We start from the raw sequence: 6,367 nt of genomic DNA on the forward strand, positions 1-6,367 counted from the left end.
TGTTCCTTAAATTACAAGAGCTCCCATCCACCATGGATCAAGAGGTGCCAAGATGAGAACTTGGAAGAAGCCTGATCCTAAATCAGGTTGGACAGTTGCCTCTTTGGAAATGGCAGTTTTCTAGAAGCTGGTGGAGTCAGTGATGAACAGTCTTGGAAAGAATCTAGGTAGAGATACTGGGATGCCAAGAGAGCAGAAACACCAGATCCCAGCCCTGGGAGGAGACAGTGGGGTCACCAAGGGATGGCTTAAAGAGACTTCACCCATTCCTGTAACCAGCCAGCCCTGTTCCCCAGCTTTGATGTGGGCTATTGATTGATATTGACTATTTCCAATTTTTTCTAAAGGGCAGGTCACTGCTGCCACCAAGTTTTATCCAGGAACCCTTTAAGCCCTCCTGGATAGAAATTTTTAAATGTTTATTTGTTTTATTTTTGACTGCATCAGGTCTTAGTTGCGGCACGTGGACCCTTTCCTGTGGCACGGACTCCAGAGTGTGCAGGCTAGGTAGTTCCCTGACATGTGGGATCTTAGTTCCCTGATCAGAGATAGAACCCATTTCCCCAGCGTTGGAAGGCAGCTCCTTAACCAATGGACCACCAGGGAAGTCCCCTGGATAGAAATTTTGAATCCATGATGATAAAAGAAATAACAAAATAATAACAGTAACAGGGAATACTCTGGCGGTCCAGGGATTAAGGCTCATTTCTTTTCTGACACAGCCCAGGTTCAAGCCCTGATCGAGGCATTAAGATCCTGCAAGACTCGAGGCCTGGCCAATAAAAAAGTAATATAACTCAGAAACCACTCAAGACCCTCTGTTGTCCACACTCCCAACCTCAAAATATTTTATATTTATAGAATGCTTCACGATTTCTACACCCCTTCCCCCATAAGTTATTGATTTAAATTTCATGACAAACCCTTGAGTTCATATGTAGGTGTTAGCCCCTTTCTACTGCAGAGGAAACTGATGCTCGAAGAGGTTAAGTAATTTGTCCAAGGTCACCCTGCCACTCTACAGGAAGTGGTGAAATAGGGACTCCGGTCCAAGCATCCAGATTCCTAGTTCAAAGGGCTTACCACTGTGTTCCTTTGCTTCCCAGAACCTCAGATCCACACAGATCTTGGTGGTTGGCAAACGGAGACCACATGTGTCTAGGCTGGCTGGGGAAGAAATGTAACAGGCATTCCCACCAGAGGCAGCAGAGGCTCTGTGACAGCCTTGTTACAGTGATTAAATCATCCTGTGTCAGTGACAGATTAGAAGATTGAGAGGCAGGTGGACTAGGAACCTGGAAGCACCTCTGGGACAGCCCAACCCATATGAACCATCCATCACCAGGAACTGGCAGGACCCATGGGCTTCTCCAGCCCCTCCGAGGACCAGACAGCCAGGGGCCCTGATGAGCCAGATGTTATCCCCTGCCATTTGCATCTAAAATTCCTGGTTTCTTGGCAGGAATTGATGGAGGAGGCATAAAGGAGTGGTATAATGGGGTTGGCACTTTTAATTCCTTTCTGACCCCCATTTAGGGCAGCCTCAAGGGGGAAGTTCCCCAAGGGTTAAATGACTTTAGGTGATGAGCATGAATACAATTAGACAACTCAGCCAAGAGGTGTCAGAGGCCTGTGGAGGGCCATTTGGCAGAATCACACTTTTAAACGAATGAATTTATCCTACAAATATATTCTCATGGGCCAAATGAAGCATTCACAAAGACATTTACTGTAGCACTTGTCCATGTAGCAAACAAATAAATATTAAACACTGCAGATATAGCAGGAAACATGCCAAAGTAGATGCCCTGATGAGCTTTCCTTCCAGAGATGAAACATTTATTTACTCATCTAATAAATCTTTATTGAGCCCCTACTATATGTTAGGCATTGTTCTAGGACAGTGTTGCCAAATAAAATATAGGCTACCTAGCTAAATTTGAATTTCAGATAAACACGATATTTTAAAAAAATTTTTAACTTTTGACTGTGATGGATCTTAGTGAAGATCCAGCACAGGCTCAGTAGTCGTGGCTTAGCTCCCCCAAGGCATGTGGGATCTTAGTTCCCTGACCAGGGATTGAACCTACATTCCCTGCATTGGAAAGTGACTTGGAAACCCCTGGACCCCCAGGGAAGTCCTCAAATCACAATATTTTTTTAGTATATCTGTGTCCGTGGGGAGGGATGGACTGGGAGTTTGGGATTAGTAGATGCAAAGTATTACATATAGGATGGATAAACAACAAAGTTCTACTGTATAGCATGGAGAACAATATTCAACATCCTGGGATAAGCTGTAAAGGAAAAGAATATAAAAAAGAATGTGTATATTTGTATAATTGAGTCACTTTGCTATACAGCAGAAATTGACACAATGCTGTAAATCAACTATACTTCAATAAAAACTAAAACAAAACCAAAAAAAACTATGTCCCAAATGCCCTGCCCTCTTGGGATAAAAGTATGGGAAATGCTTACACTAAAAAATTCACTGTTGATCTGAAATTGAAATTGAGCTGGAAAGACTGTATTTCAATATATTAATTCTGGCAACCCTATTCCAAGAACATTGTTTATAATTCAGAAACACCTTAAGTGTCCGTCAACAGGGAACTTGTTAAGTAAATTATAAAAAATCCAAACAATGGGAAATCATTACCCAAAAAATAACAAAGTGGATCTATATGGTGATTTAGAATGTCTACAATGCAGAGTTAGGTAAAAAGAGGAAAGTTCAAAATAGTATACAAGTTATCTCACCATCTGGTGAAGAAAAAGAAATATGGAGACATGTACATATGTGTTCATCAAAGCACAGACTCTCTTGGGAAGGTGCCCAGAGATGGATAACTGCTTGCTTCTGCAGAAAGAGAACAAGAAAACTGGGGGAAAACAACAGTACCCCTCAGTACTTTGAATTTTGAAATAAATCCATATCTTACTTATTTTAAAACAACTTCTTTTGGGCTTCCCTCATATCTCAGTGGGTAAAGAATCTACCTGCAATGCAGGAGACCTGGGTTTGATCCCTGGGTCAGGCAGATCCCCTGGGGAAGGAAATGGCAACACACTCCAGTATTCTTGCCTGGAGAATCCCATGAACAGAGGAGCCTGGCAGGCTACACAGTCCCTGGGGTCGCAAGGGTCAGACATGACTTAGCATCTAAACCACCAAACAACTTCTTTTACCTGTGTCTGTGTTTTAAGATATTTTGACTGGCAGGGTTGTATGATTCTTAGAAAGAGTCACCATAGGCTCCCTGAGGGTCTTCAACACAATTTCAGGATGGTCCAGGAGGCAGGAAAAAGGACACAATGACCTTGGAGGGACACTCAAGTTCAACATCAAAAACCAAGGCATACCTGTAGGACCAGGTACATAATTTTCAGGACCTAATACAACATGGCAACCCCTTGTTCATAAATTATTAAGAATTCCAAAAACGGTAATAGCAGAGCTTTAAATCAAGTATGAGTTCCTTTTACATACAAACAGAGAAAACCCACACCACAGCTGCTGGTGGATTTCTTCGAATAAGGACACCGGGAACATAATTCCTCACACAGCCATTTTCCACACTCACCACTGCTCCAGTCATGAGATCAGAAGAGAAACCAAAGGAATAAAATAAATATAAATCAAAGCCAACCATGTTAATAAAAGGGGTCTAAGGGTCAGTGTGACAGGCAGAACATTAGAATTCAGATAGCTTTAGGCTCTTCCCGGACAAATTACACAAATTGCTGTCAGAGGTGTCCCAAGGTTCACACAAAATATGCCTTCTGGCCCATTTAACTCCCATTTCCCGGCAGTAAATTATTAACTGAACAAGGTCGAGCTGGTACAGCTGTTGCCCTAACACAGGCCTGACATCCACATGGAAGCCGGCTCGATAATTTGTAGTGAAAGTGACCAGCACTAAATCCATCTCTCCCTGAACTGCAAGGGAAGAATCCTGGATACAGCATCCCGCCTCCATTTGGAACCGGTACAAGAGTCCCAATTGAGGAACGACAAGGTGACCCTGCAGCCCAAGAGCAGCGCCTCATAACCCAGCCGTCAGCGACCTTGTGAGGCCAAGGACACCAGAGGGAGGCCTCCAGTGGGTGAGGAGGGAAAGGGAGGAGGTCGGGAAAGGAAAGAGAGAGACTCTGGGAGAAGAGACTACCAGCTGAAGAGGGAGGGACGGAACGAGGAAGAGGGAAGAAATAACAAGCTTTCAGACAACATCTGTGGTTCTTCAGCCTCCTCACCACCACCATCTCAGCTTCTGGAAGTCCTTCTGGTTCTTGAGGATCAGCTCAAAGGACACTTCTTCCAGGGAGCTTTCGCTGATTGCCCAAGACCATGTTACTACAAAAAGAAATAATAACATTGATGGCGAGTGTACCACGTGCCAGCTGCATCATCTCATTTAATCCCTCAACCCTTTGAAGTAGACACTATTGCTACCCCAGTTTTTCAAAGAAACCAACGTATAGAGAGGTTTAGTAACCTGCCGAAGGTCACACAGGTGGCAAATGGTAAAGCTAGAAACAGAGAGTCTGACTCCAGGGCTCTCACTTTCCACCACTCAGTACTACCATTTCCTTCTTCTGCCCCATCTGTGCCCTCCAGCGGCTCAGACTTGGCCTGTGGCTCAAATTTCACCTCTACTCCCATCTCTAGGACACTGTCTCACCTCTGTTCCTCCAGGAACCCAACCAATATCTAGCACATAGTAGGTACTCATGAGAAGTGAAGTTGCTCAGTCGTGTGTGACTCTTTGCTATCCCATGGACTGTAGCCTACCAGGCTTCTCCATCCATGGAATTTTCCAGGCAAGTGTACTGAAGTGGGTTGCCATTTCCTTCACCAGGGGATCTTCCCAACTTGGGGATCAAACCCAGGGCTCCTGCATTGCAGGCAGACGCTTTACCTGCTGAGCCAGCAGGGAAGCCCAGTAGGTACTCAGTAAATATCAATGTCATTCCTTTCTCTCATCAGACACATGTACAAAAAGTACTGCAAAGAGCCGGACATGGCTAAGCAACTGAGCACACACACACACAAGCTATAGACAGGGAGAAAATATTTACAAATCACATACCCAATCCAGGATTCATATCCAGAATGTATAATGAACTCTCATAACTGAACAATAAGAAAAAGGCAACTTGATTTAAAAAGGAGCAAAAGGACTTCCCTGGTGATACAGAGGTTAGGAGTCCGCCTGCCGACGCAGGGGACACAGGTTCATCCCTCCTTCGAGAGGATTCCACACACCACAGGGCAATTAAGCCCATGTGCCACAACTACCAAAGCCCACGTGCCTAGAACCCGTGCTTGGAAACCAGAGAAGCCACTGCAATGAGGAACCCGTGCACCACAGTGAAGAGTAGCCCCCACTCGTAGCAACTAGAGAAAGCCCTCGCGCAGCAACAAAGACCCAGCGCAGCCACAAATAAATACATTAAAAAAAAAAAATGAGCAAAAGATATGAACAATGCTTCACCAAAGAGGAAATAAGGATGGCAAATAAGTACATGAAAAACTGTTCAATATCATTAGTCATTAGGGAAATGCAAATTTAACCTCTGATGAGATATTACTACACAGGTATTAGAGTGACTAAAATTTAAACTGCTGACAGTCCCAAAATCTGGCCACAATGTAAAACAACTAGAACTCTCATACATTGCTGGTGAGGATGCAAAATGGAACAGTCACTCTGGAAAATATTTTGGCAGTTTCTTAACAAAGCTAAGTATATATACATTTACCCCATGACCCAGTAGTCCCACTCCTGGGCATGTATTCTAGAGAAATGAATATTTATGTCCACACAAAAACCTGCACATATATATTTATAACATCTCTGTTCATAATTGCCAAAAACTAGAAATAGCCCCAAATGTCTTTGAATGGATCAAGAAACCGAGTCCATCCAGACAATGAAATATAACTCAGCGATAAAAAGGAACAAACTTTTGGCACAGAAAACCTGGAAGGAGCTCAAAGGGATTTATCCTGAGTGAAAGAAACCAGTCTCTAAAAGTTCCATGCTGTGTGATGCCATTTGTGTGACATTCTCAAATAACAGAACTATAGGGAACAGATAAGTGGTTGCCAAGGGTTAGGTATGGACAAGTGTGGAATAAAGGGATAGCACAGGGAGTTTTTTGGGATGATGGAGCAATCCTGTATCCTGATTATGCGAATGGTGATATAAATCTATACATGTGTCAAAATTCCTATAACTACTCACTAGAATGGCTACAAACAAAAAGACAGGACTTCCCTGGTGGTCCAGTGGTTAAGAATACGCCTGCCAATGCAGGGGACATGGGTTTGATCCCTGGCTGGGGAAGATTCCACATGCCG

This window comes from Cervus canadensis, chromosome 1 (genome assembly GCF_019320065.1).
Source record: "Cervus canadensis isolate Bull #8, Minnesota chromosome 1, ASM1932006v1, whole genome shotgun sequence".
In the NCBI taxonomy this organism is placed as follows: Eukaryota; Metazoa; Chordata; class Mammalia; order Artiodactyla; family Cervidae; genus Cervus; species Cervus canadensis.